Raw genomic sequence first — 16,493 nt, forward strand, 5'->3', positions numbered from 1 at the left:
ATCAAATACTTTACACCACTTGTCTCAGATCAGACACTAACATGTATATTGGATCATCTCCACAGGGTTTTGTCTGCTAATGTTTATATTGTAAAAGAATTTCAAGACATCACAAGCTTCAGTGCAATGTTTCACAAGTTCCTCAAGGCTCAAGTGTATATTGATGGATACTGATAGCAACAACAGAACCACTTTCTTGTTTCAGTGTGATTTGAGCTGAAACTCACTGAGTGGGTCTCTGCAATCCTGGTCATGAAGGATTGCAGGAGAGCATGGTATGCAGGAGAGCATGGCATTAGGTGGGAACTCCCATGGGTGGGAACTTGTATTCAGGATCCAAGGAGAGCATATCAGTTATTTAAGAAGATATAGTTGGAAAAGGAGTATATTTAAGACAAATATTTGAGATATGTTAGTCATCCTTTTGGATTAATCCTGACTACTTGTATAGTTATCCTAAAAGCAGTATGAATTGAGGACTTGTAAGGCAGTCTAAGCAGGGTGGCCTCTGGAGGCCAGGTGAGAATACACAAGACCTTTTCGTAGGGTCTGCTGTATTTTTTTAAATTTTGGATTCTTTTGGCGGGGGATATTTAATATGGTGGCGATTTGGACTGACATGGCAGATGTATGTTTAAGCTAATTTTCTGGATTCTGTCTCCAGACTCCATCTTCCAGCCCATTATCCTGCCTCTGTGGACAAGGGACTGCTTACTTCCTGTTTTCCAGTTATTTCCATAGCGATCAACAGCTGAAATTATCTGTAGAGGTGTAACGGTACACAAAATTGTCTACATTTGTCAGATCCCACTTGAGTAATACAGATATGTATATAAGTGTGTGTGTGTGTGTGTGTGTGTGTGTGTGTGTGTGTGTGTGTGTGTGTGTGTGTGTGTGTGTGTGTGTTTTACACCATTAAACCAAACCAAAAGCCCAAATATGCGTACTGTTACACCTCTTACTACAGCAATGTGAACAGTTTGTTTTTGGGCTAAAGATTCTGCACAGAGTTTATTCAATGCTTGTGATATGGTAAAATATTAACAAAACACACACACACACACACACACACACACACACACACACACACACACACACACACACACAGTATAATACAGTTTAATGACAGAAATTAAAAAGTAAAAAATGCCATGCTTAATCAACAAGACCCTTCGAAAGCAAAACAAAAATTGAAAATATACGTTCTGGTAATATAGAAATGGCAACCTGACAGTAAATGTTGTCAGAAGGAAATAGAGTATCAAATCTAAATGCTGGCATGCAGTAAAGAACACAGAGCTGGCTCAACATTTACCCTGAGCATCACTGCTAGAGACAATGCTAGGTTGTTTTCTGTGCTGGCTTGATTTTTCTTTCTTTTTGTTTTTTTTTTTAAAACTCAAGTCCAGGTCAGGCAGCTAGTAAATCCGTCCCCACAACAGGCCCCTTAAGACAAGACTCTTTCTGTTGGCCATTTCCATGGAAACCAAGCAACTAACTTGAGGAGGGACATAAAAACCTGCTCTGTGGAGAAAGGAGGAACACCTGCCACCTCTACAAACGGACGCTCAGAGAAACTCTGTGCATTTACACATCACACAAAACGCACTTTCACAGGCTCCAAGCGAAATCGACACATCTGTTTAAAATTACATTAATCGCTATTTATTCAAGATTTGTTATTCTGTTTATATTTGCATTGTGGCGATGCCATGATGACAAGTGCTGAAAGAACAGATGTCTTAGCCTTCGCTGTCCATCAACCTGGAACAGGTTTCCACTGACTATTTAGAAACACCTCAATAATTCATCATCAGTGCTCTAAGTAAATGTGTTTAACCAGAATCTACCTACTGTACAACAGGAACTAATAAATGCATGGAGAGTTGGCATTTAATACAGATTATTTCCTTCACTCTGTTTCCATATCCTGTCCAAATATGTTCAGCAGATATGTGTCAGCCCATGAATGATTGCAAGCAGACGGTTCTGGAAAGTACCGGGTGCTCGTGTGCTCTGTTTATTAACAGCATTAATGATTAACTGAGGTGCCATTGTCTTAGTCAAGCTGTCTACTGTTTATCCAGGACTGAGGTCTTCCATTTTCTTTGGCTTCCACTGCTCTGCGTTGAAACTGACAGATGTGAAACAGTGAAGCATGTTTTGTGGGCACGAATGTCGGAGAGTTCATATCTGTAACATCTCTATAACAGTGTAGCATCATTTCCAAGACGGATCCGTTTTAACATTTGCACTGGGATTTAGGTTTATAGCATATATTTCCTGGACATTAGGGCCATTAATGTGTAAAATAAAAATATTTAAAAGTATCAAGAGGAAATAATGATGACGGCAATCCTGACAATGTTGCTAGATCAGTCTTCGCAGCTAAGCAATCTCGTTTGTTATGGCTTATTTTGGTTCACACTTTCACCTTTCTACGAAACGTCACACTTTCATTGACCAGAGTGTGAAACTACATGAGCTTAATGTCATTCAATCACATTTCCTGTATACTGTAGCCACAAATCCATAAATATACCTTGCTGTACACATTAACCCCAAACACAACAAAAGGTCCATTTTATCTTTACACCACAAGTACTTTAGTCTTTGAAGGTTCTGTCACTTTCACTTTGGATCTGGTTTTTGATTTGCCAGGCATCAAGGGTGTATTTCAAATCCATCTGGAAATGATTACATTGCAAGAGGCCTCAGTCAAGCTTTCTCTTCCTCTAACAATATAAAACATATAAAGCCAGGGCTGAGGGTATTACCAAGACATGTATGAATCAAAAACTCCACTCAGTCTATAGTTACTATTCAGTGATAGAGTATTATATAAAACGCATTTATTCTGGGATGTTTGAGGAATCCTTATATAAAACTGAATTTTTTTCATTCGTTTAGAAAATGCTGCGTTGCAAAAAAAAAATAAAAGAGGAATTATTATATCTTTTTTTTTCATTCTTGCAAGAGGACGTCGGCCTGTGCTGTAAAATGATCCCACAGGATTTAACAGGTCCAGTGTACTACCACTAGCAGAGAATAAAAGCTTGCTCAAAATGTCAAAAAGTGTAGCCAGTTATTAAAGAAGGTGTCCTAAGTGAAGTACAAAGCAATAGACTGCATGAAGCAATGGAAATTATTACATAAAACTTTTACAAGACTAACTTCAGAGCAACTCTTTTCCACGAAATGTTCGCTCAAAGTTGCAGTATATTTGCTATGAAGAATATAAATTTTGTGCAAACGATACAAAACAATGCATCAAATCATGTACATTAGATGAACAATCTTTTTAGACCTTTTTAGACCAAGTGCAAGTGTAGATGATTTTACATAAGTATTCTGAAATCAGATATTAGTTTTTCATATGTGGACCTGGGAAAAGCTCTCCATATCAAAATCTATGAATATATAAAGACAATAAAGAAGTCCTGTGTAGTCAATATTATATTATATTCTTTGGCATGGCAGTATTTTTTACAATAAGTGTACGTGGTAAGAAGTTTGCATGTCCTTCCCTCCATGTAAACCTTATTATAATTGAAAATTATTTTTGTAAATTACTACTACATACTCAAACTGTTTCTAACTCTTCATTTCAATTCAAATGTTCAATCAAGTGTGTCTTCAATTATGTTGAAAATCCATCTCGTACTTTTTTCACGTACAGAGTACAGAGTGCTTGTGCTCGAGTGAGCATGCTCACCCAGGATGTCTGGTGTGTGAGTCTGTGTAACGGCTGCATGTTCAGGGGAAATATTTTCTAAATGACATCATCTGGGTTTTAACATGGCCTCCCAGCAGACACGTGAGGGGGACCCACAACACAGAAGTTAATGTAGGCGTGGGTTTGAGTTGTCGAGCAAGCACAATCGCTTCGTTATATGATTCATTACAGCTACAGCTGGAGAGCACAGTTTATCAACCATACACTGCACTCTAAACATAACCTGTTCTACCCCAAACATCTGGAACATAAAATTGCTTAGAACACACTATGGGAACCTGAGAAATTAAAAACGGATCTGCATCTACTACAAACAGTTAATTGCCAAAAGTTTTGGTTACTTTTATGACAAAGTTTTTATTTTATTAAAGTTTATATTTTTTACATCTATCATCTCCATTCATTCATTCATTCATCCATCTATCTATTTAACTGTCTGTCTGTCTGTCTGTCTGTCTGTCTGTCTGTCTGTCTGTCTATCTATCTATCTATCTATCTATCTATCTATCTATCTATCTATCTATCTATCTATCTATCTATCTATCTATCTATCTATCTATCTCCATTCATCTATTCATCCATCCATCTATCCATTCATCCATCTATCTATCTATCCCATATCTATCGAAGCATCCTGAGGTTGCTATAGCTCCAGTCACGTCCCACATTATGAAAATTATGTACCTTTAAAGAAGTAAATGCCGACCCCGCAAACACCGTACCATCTAGAGATGTACCAGTGCACATTGGACCTCTATGAGTGTTTAAAGGCTCTGGCATGGAGAAGCTGGTGTTGGATCTGTGATGATCGCAAATGTTGAGCTATTTTATGAGTTGCTCAGTAGCTCCTGGTTTTATAACCACAAATGACTGTATAAGACTGTAGAAAGAACATTACTCATAATCTTACATTCCAGTGCTCATGTTAGTTCTCACTCTTCAGTGTTCATTGTTTAAAGATTTATAATCACACTCTTGATATCACCCAAATGAGGATGGGTTCCCCTTTTGAGTCTGGTTCCTCTCAAGGTTTCTTTTTCATAACGTCTAAGGAAGTTTTTTCCTTGCCACAGTCGCCATGGCTGCTCATCAGGGATAAATACAAACTGTTAAATTCTGTAAAGCTGCTTTGAGACAATGTCTGTTGTGAAAAGCTCTATAAAAACAGGGTTAGAAATAGGGTTCCTGCCACTTCTGAAATGTGTCCTGGAAGTCTTCTTTTCAAAGAGTGTCACGCATATTCTGATCCTTTGAGCTGGATCTTCATCTTCAGGAAAAGGGCTGGAGTCCGCAGAAGCCAAATCTGGTAGTAGTGAGATCATGTGGATTGTTCTCCAACGATCATCTTGCACAAGTTGCCGAATAGTCTTGACATTTTCGGGGGCTGAGCTCATTGAAGATGTTCCTGATCTCTCGTCGTCTTCCAGTGATGTTGATGAACTTATGCCATGTCAAAAATCTCTGTAACAGATTTGCCCAGTTTCAAGTTAAGTCAAGTCAAGAAGCTTTTATTGTCATTTTAACCATATATATCTGATGCAGTACACAGCGAAATGAGACAACGTTCCTCCAGAACCCTGGTGATACATTAAACAACATAAAGCTACATAACAGAAAACAAAGTTAAGGACTATAAGTGTCCTCGCCGCATAAAGTTCATCGTGTGCAACCGGGTGCAAACAGTGCAAGACAGACAGTGCAAAGACAACACAAGACATATACACAAAACACGAAATTCACACAGAGTTTCATGTTTGCTCTTTGTTCTAACTTGCTGTCCTTGATGAAATCGCAGACGTGGTAACGCCCGTGGTCAGAATAGCACCAGATGCCACCATTAGTTTCGAAACTTTTCAATACCACTTCATATACTCTAATTTGACTTTGTTTTAGAGTCCCATTCTTCTGGCTTAAAAGAACCCCTCACTAGAACTGTACTGATGATTGACATGAATGAGCTCAGAATGAGGCTTTACTTATATTTGTAAGATTTCAAAGCCAGACACAAAGATGTTCACTACATACACACACACACACACACACACACACACACACACACACACACACACACACAAACCCATATGTTATTGTCCACTTATTGAGACTCCAGGTTAAAACAGCTGTGTGGCAGAGAGAATGGATCGAGACAACTTAGCAGGATTTGCAATTCTTGATTCAGTCACATGTCAAAATGCGTAGGCGAGGTATCTGAGTGAAAATGAAAGGCATTAAAGGGGCGAGGCTGCAGTGTAGACATCTTAACATACTTAACAAGTCACACACTCGTGCACACACACACACACACACACACACACACACACACACACACACACACACACACACACGTGCGTGCACACCCGCACTCCTGCTGTGACTGTGTACCAACAACACTAAGGTGAAGACTGCCAGTGCATTTTCACACTGACTGCCACAAGTGAGGGAAATGGGGGGTCTGCAGATTATTTGCTGCAGAACTGCAAATCAGAGAGTCAACCCTTATGAGAAAACATTTCGCTAAAACATGCACACATACTCCATGATTCAATTACATTCATGCCATTTGACAGACACCCTTATCCAGAGCGACTTACATTTTTCTTGTTCATACAACTGAGCAGCAATGGCGTAAGGGCCTTGCTCAGGGGCCCAGGAGTGGCCGCTTGGTGTGGCTGGGATTTAAACACACAATCGGATTTATTCCCTTGATTACTAATGCCATGTGCACACTGATATGTTTCGTTTGAAACACTGCGACGCGAATACGGCGTGAACTGTGAAAATGGAGGCTTTCGAAAACGATGATCTGTTTGTCGTCATTGCAAAAAGTTGCGTCGTTTTTAAAATATGGAAAGTAAATAGACGGCAGGCGGAGATGACGCACGTTTTTCTCACGCGTGGTACAGGGACTTGAGCGTTTCCAGCCGTTTCAGTGAGGATGAGCAACCTTTGGGAAACCATTGAAATTGAAAGTGTGAATGCGGATAGTTTTTAGACGAAAACACCATTTTCAAATGTGTCAGGATTCAATAGCTCAGGCTACTGAAGAGGTCTGAGATATCACCTTCCCTCAATTCAAACCAGTCAGACTTCCAAATCTGAAACGTCTCAAAACAATCATTTGGAAGAATCTCTTACTGAAGTTTTACCAACAAACCAAACTTTTTATTTATTTTTAATTTTTTAAATGCTTGGGTGAGGTGAATAGCAAATCCATTGAAAACCTCAATCAAACTTATCTTCATTTAAGGGTGGAGCTTATTTTCAAGCTGGAAAAATGTAAAACCGAAGCCAAAAATGATTACGATTATGTTTTTGCTAATATTCCAAAAATTGGTTGCATATTACACCTTTAATGCTGATGAGAAGAACTGTGATTAAATCTAATGTGTAATCCTGTGTTGAAGTGGAATAGATCAAATCTAAAACAAGAGAACTGCCAGTACAGCATGAGTCCATGATTTAACACTTGGAAAATATGCTTTCCTGCACTGAACTTCGAATGAGAAAAAAGGAGTATCCTGCACCTGCTGTGCAAAGTCCTGGGACCAACTTTATCAGCCTTATCTGCATCTATTTGGCTCGTGGTATGCAACCAGTATGCCAGAGGGTCACTAAGCCAAAGGCAGTCCGACCAAACATGTAGACCGTTTACACCTTCATGGAAATGGGACTTCTTGACAAGTCTTATCATGCAAAAATTTCCCCTTTCCCAATTCTCTCTCTTAAAATATCAAGCTATGCTCTCATATCTGTACCTCAAGACTATAAGTACAATATGCTTAATATATAGTATAATATATATTTAATACTTGTAATATATTATAATATATATATAACATATATAATATATTTTTAATACTTGTCTTAATATTAGAGTCTTAATTTTACTTTCAAACTTTTTGTCCCCATAAGCAGATTGTTCATGTGGTGCAGTTGCTCATGAGGTACCAGATGAAGCCTGGCTTATAGTCAAAACCATAATATAAATTTTTTTTGCCAGCAATTATATAATCGTATTTATAAAAAGACAGGAAAACCAGATTTGTTTTCCTGCCTATCCTTTAGTTATCTATATATCTAATAGACTTATGATCAAATGTCCCTACAGAGCTGATGGAAGCCATTCATCACAAGTGTGATGTTTCTCTCTTCTATTGAGTGGAAGTAAATAGTTTCACAGCCATTCGAGGTGACGGTTGTAATGCGCTGTTGCCTTACTCATTTAGAAAACTTCAGTTAGTTCAGTTAGTTTATGCAAAGTCAAGCAGAGTTCATTATCCTAGTTTTTTTTTATATATATTATCTAGTTACTCTGTTACCCGGTACTGTTGACTGTATAAGACTGTAGAAAGAACATTACTCATAATCACACATTCCAGTGCTCATGTTAGTTCTCACTCTCCAGTGTTTTGTATTGTTTAATGATTTATAATCACACTTTTGATATCACCCAAATGAGGATGGGTTCCTCTTTTGAGTCAGGTTCCTCTATGGCTTGCTCATCAGCGGTAAATACACATCGTTCACCTTGACTGTTAAATTCTGTAAAGCTGCTTTGAGACAATGTCTGTTGTGAAAAGCGCTATAGAAATAAACTTGACTTGACTTGACTTACCCAGTTTCTCTGGAAAATATCTTAAAACTTCTGCCTAGAATCCTGCAACAGATCGAGTAATTATGAGCTTATAATTACTTCAGAAACGTTAAAATTAGCCTTTTGTCCCAAAAAGTGTACAGAAGTCCTATTTATAACCTTTAAAAATCTAAATAGTGTTGCTCTAGTGTATTTTTTCTGATCAGCTTAAGAAATATAGCCTGTCACAATTATTTTACTCGTAACCTCAGGCATATCAGAGGGTTTTCCTGATATCTAAATTCTGGATTAGTGTTCAAGAGACAATTAGGAATGTTTTAATAGCTGTACAGGTGTCCTTATTGCCATATTTTTTTGCATGTAAAATTTTAATAGCATGTTAAACCCAAAGTGATTGTTAACCATATAAGGGTTAACCTTGGGAATTGTATTATAAATACGCTTTATTGCACAGCTTTTAAGATCTCTAAAACTGCAGCTCTTGCGGGATGTTCCCAGTCTGCAGCGGTCAGTATCTATCAAAAGTGGTCCAAGGGTGGAACAGTGGTGAACCGGTGACAGGGTCATGGGCGACCGAGGTTTACTGATGCACATGGGGAGCAAAGGCTGGTCCGTGTGGTCCGATCCAACAGGTGAGCTCCTGTAGCTCAGATTACTGAAGAAGTTAATGATGTTAATGCTCGACAGGTCAGAACTGTTTTGGCAGCAAAAGGGGAACAACACAACTTTAGGCAGGTGGTCATTATGTTATGCCTGATCGGGTGTATATCCAGGGACCATACCTGAGTTCAGATTGAAGTCCTTGTGGGTTTCATCTATGTTCCATGACCTTCCAAAATGACTGCTGAAGCTGCATGAAGCTGACTGGCTACAATAACATTCATGCTTCTTTTAGTCTGGTGTCTTTTACAAGGTGTGTTCCTGTTTTCCAGTTTTCCAGAATTAGCTCCAGATTCATGACCATGACCAGGATAAAGCAATTACTGATAATTAATGAGTTATTATTTACAGCATGTAGGGTTAGACATTTCCTGATCAAGATACTAGGGCTGAAATATTTAAAGTTTGCTTAATACCTAATAACTAAATTGCAAAATTGTATTTTATTCCTAAAATATATATTTTTTATGTATACCTAATTCACAAACTGCAAGTAATCATAAAATATTTTTTTGAGAAAAAGAAATTGGAAAATTAAAACTAATAGAAATATTATTGTAGAAAATTAACATATGATAATAAATAAGATAAAAATAAATGATTACAGATGGTATTGATCTGTTACCAGGTATTGGGCTGAAACCAGCAAAAATTGCATCACAATACATAGTATAAAAAAAAAAAACATTCTAACAAGACAATGTTAATCTGAGCTTTACAAAAACAGCAACAAAAGAATAATTTTTTGATTTCATTTCAATTCTAAATACTTTAATATGCATAGATCCACTTTCCAAATGTACACAAATTAATACAAATAAAATTACAAAGTAAATAAGTGAGTCTTTAATAATGTTGCTCTTTCGAAACCATTATGCTAATATGGTGTCCAAGTCAAAGCAAACTTTATGTTTGCAGTGGATATACAGACTGAAAATATATTATTTACCAAAAATAATAGAGTCAGAATATTTATTTTCTCTCACTTCTTTCCGCTTTAGTCATAGGCAATTCCCTCCCATAACATCACAGCTACCAACCACGGAGGGCGAAGGTTATCACGTTTCCTCTAATGCACGTGAAGCCTGCCACATGCATCTATTCAAACGCCAACGTTACACACTTGAAGGAAAGCGCCCACCTCGGAATGCTTTAGGTCACATATGCCTGTGATTGGCTCGTGCACTTGTGATTGATGGGTGAGAGACAGTACCACCTCTCCCTCCTTGAGAGCATGGCCAAGTTTTGTTCTTCATACTGAATAGCTGCAGCTTCACTGGGATCTGAACACTTTTTTATCTGTCACTTTCTTTTCGAAACATTATAAAAATCATACTTACAAGTCTTAGATTTTTTCAAATTGTTTTTATTTGTAATTTTGTCTTTCTAGATGAATTGAATTTATCTTATATGTTCATTCATGTACTTATTTAGAATCTTATTTTCAGAGGGATATATTTTATGAATCATAACAGTTTTATATTTTATTCATTTCATTTTCAAAAGTGTATTCATGTTTTTTTCAAAAACAAAAATGTAAAAACTAAAATAGAATATGTTTATATAGTATATAAATATATAATATAGTATATAAAAATTTTTTTTTAATAAGATGTACAAATTATGTATAGATAATTTATATATATATATATATATATATATATATATATATATATATATATATAAAATTAATTATATATAATTATCTATACATAATTTGTAAATATATTTATTATATATATATATATATATATATATATATATATATATATATATATATATATATATATATATATATATATATATATATATAACAGACTATACAAGCTACAATTTTCTACATTCACACTTGAAATGTATTCTTTTCTGATTCTGATGATGGGGTAAGTATTGCACTACTTATCAGCCAGAATGGTGCTATCGATCGATCGATCGATCGATCGATAGATAGATAGATAGATAGATAGATAGATAGATAGATAGATAGATAGATAGATAGATAGATAGATAGATAGATAGATAGATATGCAATTCCACAAAAATGTGTACACTGTAAAATGTAAATAGAAACAAAATGCAGAGATTGACTAATCTCATAAACCCATATTTTATACACAATAGAACATAGAAAACAAATTGTTCACACAGAAAATTTACCAGTTTAAGTACAAATTTGGTCATTTTGAATTTGATAGCTGCAACTGGTCTCATAAAAGTTGGGTCTGTGGAAAATGTTATTATAAATAGACAGTTGGAGAAACATTTACCAATTAATGAGGTTAATTGACAAAGAGTGTAAACAAGTTAGTGTTATTAAAATTAAACAGTTGCAGAAACATTTTGCAATTAATGATGTTAATGATGATGATTGAGTAAGATGATTGGGTATAAATAGTGTGTCTTAGTGAGGCAGACTCTCTCTGAAGTAAAGATGGGCAGAGCTTCACCAATGTGTGAAAGACTGTGTTTACAAATTGTGGAAATAATTTCTGAATAATGTTCCTTAACATAAAATTGCAAAACAGTTGAATATCTCATCGTTTACAGAATATAATATCATCAAAAGTTTTAAAGAATCTGTAGAAATCTTTAGTGCACAAGAGGCAAGGGTGAAAATCAATATTGGATCGTAATCTTCAGAGCTTCAGGTGGCACTGCATTTAAAACAATCATGATTCTTTAATGGAAATCACTGCATGGGCTCATTAACATCACCTTGCCTAGACCTTGAAAACATTTTGTTCATTATGAAACAAAAAACACAACAAAAGACACCCAGAACCGTTGAACAGTTAGTGTCCTGGATCAAACACAAATGGGACATCCCTCTCCCAAAACGTCAGCATCTGGTCTCCTCAGCACCCAGATATTTACAGACAGAAGGCGTGACGCTACACAGATCCTCATGGCCCTGTCCCAACTTTTTTGAGACCTGTTGCAGCCATCAATACAAAATTACCAAATTATTTCCTTAAAATGGAATATATATTTTTAGTTTAAACATTTCATGTTTTTTTATTTTTTATTTTTTTTATTGTAAATATAATATAGATTATTGAGATTTGGAAATCATTCTGTTTTTTATTTACATTTTACACAGTGTCCCAACTTGGGAGAAATTGGGGTTAAAGATAATAAAAATAAAAAATGTAAATAAATAAGATTGATAGACACTAACAAACCTTCTACATTTTATATTAGCTAAAATGAAATGCCATGCCATTTAAATTTTTTGTACGTGTGTGTGTGTGTGTGTGTGTGTGTGTGTGTGTGTGTGTGTGTGTGTGTGTTTAATCAGGCCTGCGGCTCAGCCTCAGAGACTGACTGTTGCAGAGTCACAGTGGCCTCTTTCCAGCCTCTCCTGGCTCAGGCCACATCTTTCCATCCTGCACAGTGTCAGCATGGAGGATCTGAGCTCCACACAGACGCCACTGCGAGTGTCACACGGTTCAACCCACTGAATAAAATACTCTTGAGTAAGACTAACACACTTGGCCTGGCAAATACACCGCCAGACATCTTCACAACTTTTAATTAACCCTTCCAACTCCCACTGGGGTTAATACTATTTGAATTCTATGCTGTGTATATGTATCTTCTGTGCATATGTGCCAAGTTTGACCTTACTATTAAACCCTTTTGCAAACATTATATTAGCGCTTGATGTACTTTATGAAACTTAACAATAGTGTATGATTCTATGTGGCCATCTAGAGGATAAATGTGAAAGAGCTTGTTGTATAGCACTGTAAATAACTACAAAAGAATGTTTCTGTTCTTTTTCTTCATTTCTAAAGCTATATTTTTATTTTTCAATCTCACTATATATGTCTATTTTAAATGCACTCTTTTGCACCCATTTAAACAAAAATGTGAAAATGGTTGAGAAACACATGCCACCAAATCAGTGATAGCAAAAAAACCCAAAAACGTTTATTACTGTATGTGTACCTTTTCTATTAAACACTCAAAAGTCAAGGTTTAGTTGCTGATTTAATGAAATAGATGATACAGTGAAACAAAATAGATATCTGTATATACATATAATTTACAAATAAATATTCTATAGCGTTTAATCTGTGTATAATGCATCTCCTGGATTTGTAAAAAAATATATATATTAGTACACTTTAACAAAACTTGTTAATTTATGACAGGCTGTGCTGGATTTATCAAAATCTAATTTACATATAGAGATGTTTAATGTGTATAGGTGTATAAAATGCATACTTTACTGCAGTAAAGTCAAACTCAACAGTCAATTTCATTGTTTTTTGATATCTTGCGACATGAATTCTGACCAACATTGAAGAATCCTGAGGTCCACCGTTCGGGCCAGATCATATCGTATCTCCCTGAGGTTCTTTTTTAATTTCTTCAGAACCAAATTCCTTTTTTTCTGGATTATTTAAATTAATTTTGGGTTTTACATGGTGATTCATGCCCCTAATTATCTGATTTTGATTCATCTAAAAATTTCTTGTGAAAGTTCTCCAAAATAAAAGAAAAATCTAATGATGACAGAACTTTGTTATTTAATAAACAAAAAATAATTGATATGATAAATAAATGAGAAACAAACGAAAGTTTGTGAAAGTTGTTTTTGAGTCTGTCCCCACTGTGGGATGAATAAAGGTATATCTTATTTAATTTATAAAAAAGAAAAATAAATTAATCTTTGCAAATTTGTATATATTTAATGCCAACTAGCTTAATGTGTCAACATAAATAGCTTCATATGTGTAAATTAATGCTGTGGAACCCTAATACAAAAAAACTCTTTTATTTTAAAAATGACAAATGAATGAAAACCAATTAAAATAAATCAACCATCATGCAAAAATGACTATGAAACTAAAAGCTACAATTCACCACAATTCTTTTTAATCTCAAATCAATTAAAGTTAAATTCATGCTAAGTCGTATCCTCTTTTAATGCTAACTCTAGCTGAGGTTTATAAAAACATTACAAAATATGGAATCAGATTAAAAAAAATAAGAATTTATGTTAAATCCACCTGCAGAAATGTTGAAGTCTATCACAACAAATTTGGATTGATCTTCCCTAATTCATCTATGAATTGTGACACAGCGATACTCAGTTTGTGGCTTTCAAAAGGTTCACTCGAATCTCTGTGCCTCGTTGTTGGCAAAATCACCATGCCACATTAGCGGTTCTGTAAGCAGAACTGTGTGTAACAGCAAACATACACTGATTTGATGTTAACATTTTTGCAGCGTTTACAAAGATTCCTTCTTCAGTTTAATATTTGAGGAACATACTGTTTTTAATACTCTCAGTTTCATTTTAAAGAATTGCTTTCAAATCCAGTAAACATTTCTATATGCTTTTCAAAATTCTTGATAAAGATAAAGCTTTACCTGTTCATAATAATGATTCATAATTTTAGTGCATAATTATATTTTATATTACTTCTTCTTCTTCTTTCGGCTTCTTCGATTAGGGGTCATCACAGTGGATCATCCGTCTCCATACACCCCTGTCCTCTACATCTGCCTCTTTCAAACCAACTACCTGCATGTCTTCCCTCACCACATCCATAAACCTCTTCCTTGGTCTTCCTCTTTTCCTCCTTCCTGGTGGCTCCGTTCTCAGCATTCTCCTACTGATACACCCCATGTCCCTCCTCTGCACATGTCCAAACTATCTCAATCTCACCTCCCTCACCTTGTCTCCAAAACGCCCTAAATGTGCTGTCCCTCTAATAAACTCATTTCTAATCCTGTCCATCGTCGTCACTCCCAACAAAAACCTCAACATCTTCAGCTCTGCTACCTCCAGCTCCACCTCCTGTCTTTGACTCAATGCCACTGTCTCTAAACCATACAACATCTCAGGTCTCACCACAGTCCTATAAACTTTCCCCTTTACTCTTGCAGATACTCTTCTATCACAAATTACTCCTGCCACTCTTCTCCACCCACTCCACCCTGCCTGCACTCCTTTCTTCACTTCTCTAACACACTCTCCATTACTCTGCACTGTTGAGCCCAGGTACCTGAACTCCTCCACCTTCTCCAGCTCTTCTCCCTGCAACCGCACCACTCCGCCGCCCTCCCTCTCATTCACACACATGTACTCTGTCTTAATCCTACTGGCTTTCATTCCCCTTCTCTTTATCAGGTACCTCCACCTCACCAGACTCTTCTCAACCTGCTCCCTAATCTCACCACAAATGACAATATCATCCGCAAACTTCATAGACCACGGAGACTCCTGTCTGACCTCGTCCGTTAACCTTTCCATCACCACTGCAAACATGAAAGGGCTCAGAGCCAATCCTTGATGCAGTCCAACCTCAACCTTGAACCAGTCTGTCGTTCCTAATGCACACTTCACTGCTGTCACACTGTCCTCATACATGTCCTGCACCACCCTCACATACTTCTCTGACACACGTGTTGTATGCTTTCTCTAAATCCACAAACAATTCTATATTATATTATAAATAGTATTATTTATAGAATGATAGACTTTATGTATTATCTATATGTATTAGGTAGTGTTACTACCCCAACTCTATAGTTGTAATATTTCTAGATGCTTCTTTTATGTATTTATATTAAAAGCATGGATATTGGTTATTTTTTTGACAAATTTGCTTCACAGCATTAAATACACTAGGAGTTCATTTGAATAAAAAAAGGGGAATAAGGTATAAGGTTGTGAGAGTTAGGGGAATTTGTGTATCACAGTAATCATAATATTGACATCATATTACATTAGATGTGACTGTATTTGGATCGTGCTTTTCTTAATTGTCTTTCTTTACAGAAATACATTATGAATATTTTATGAATATACATTTAAAAAGTACAAATTAGTCTGTACATTTATCCCTAATGAGTGAGCCAGTGGTGACTGTGGCAAGGAAAAATATAGATGGTATGTGGAAGAAACCGTGAGAGCAACCAGACTCAAAAGGGAACCCCATCCTCATCTGGGTGGCACCGGCAGTCCGAAATTATAGTTCCATCACTGTTGAGGTTATCAACTGTTCACTGACGGGAATGTGAGTAAAATGGTTCATGGTGATTTCAGTCCTAAGCCAGTGTATCAAACTGTTAATATTAATCACAATTAAAATCCATCCTCATAGTTCTCGAGTTTAACCCTCCACAGTAGCCCCATGGATCTTTAGACTGTTGATGTGGAACCACCCTCAGCAGCACAGATTGGTCTCTAATCGAATAGAACTCCATCCAGAGTTAGGGCATCAAGAGACATAAAAATGAGATCACCATGTTTGGTCATGTAATAATTGTTTCTACCATTATCAAACATCGCGAAAAAGTAATGAGAATTTTTCTTTTTATTACAAACGCTAATATGTGCTAATAACGATAGTGCCTGGATTTGATGCTAGACTAGCATAACATTATCAAAGAAAACAGGATTCAATATAAGTGAAGCCAGTTACTGTTAGCAGAAAATAAAAATACAAATATATATATTTGGAAATTAAGGAAAAAGCGATTACA

This window comes from Silurus meridionalis, chromosome 22, assembly GCF_014805685.1.
Source record: "Silurus meridionalis isolate SWU-2019-XX chromosome 22, ASM1480568v1, whole genome shotgun sequence".
In the NCBI taxonomy this organism is placed as follows: Eukaryota; Metazoa; Chordata; class Actinopteri; order Siluriformes; family Siluridae; genus Silurus; species Silurus meridionalis.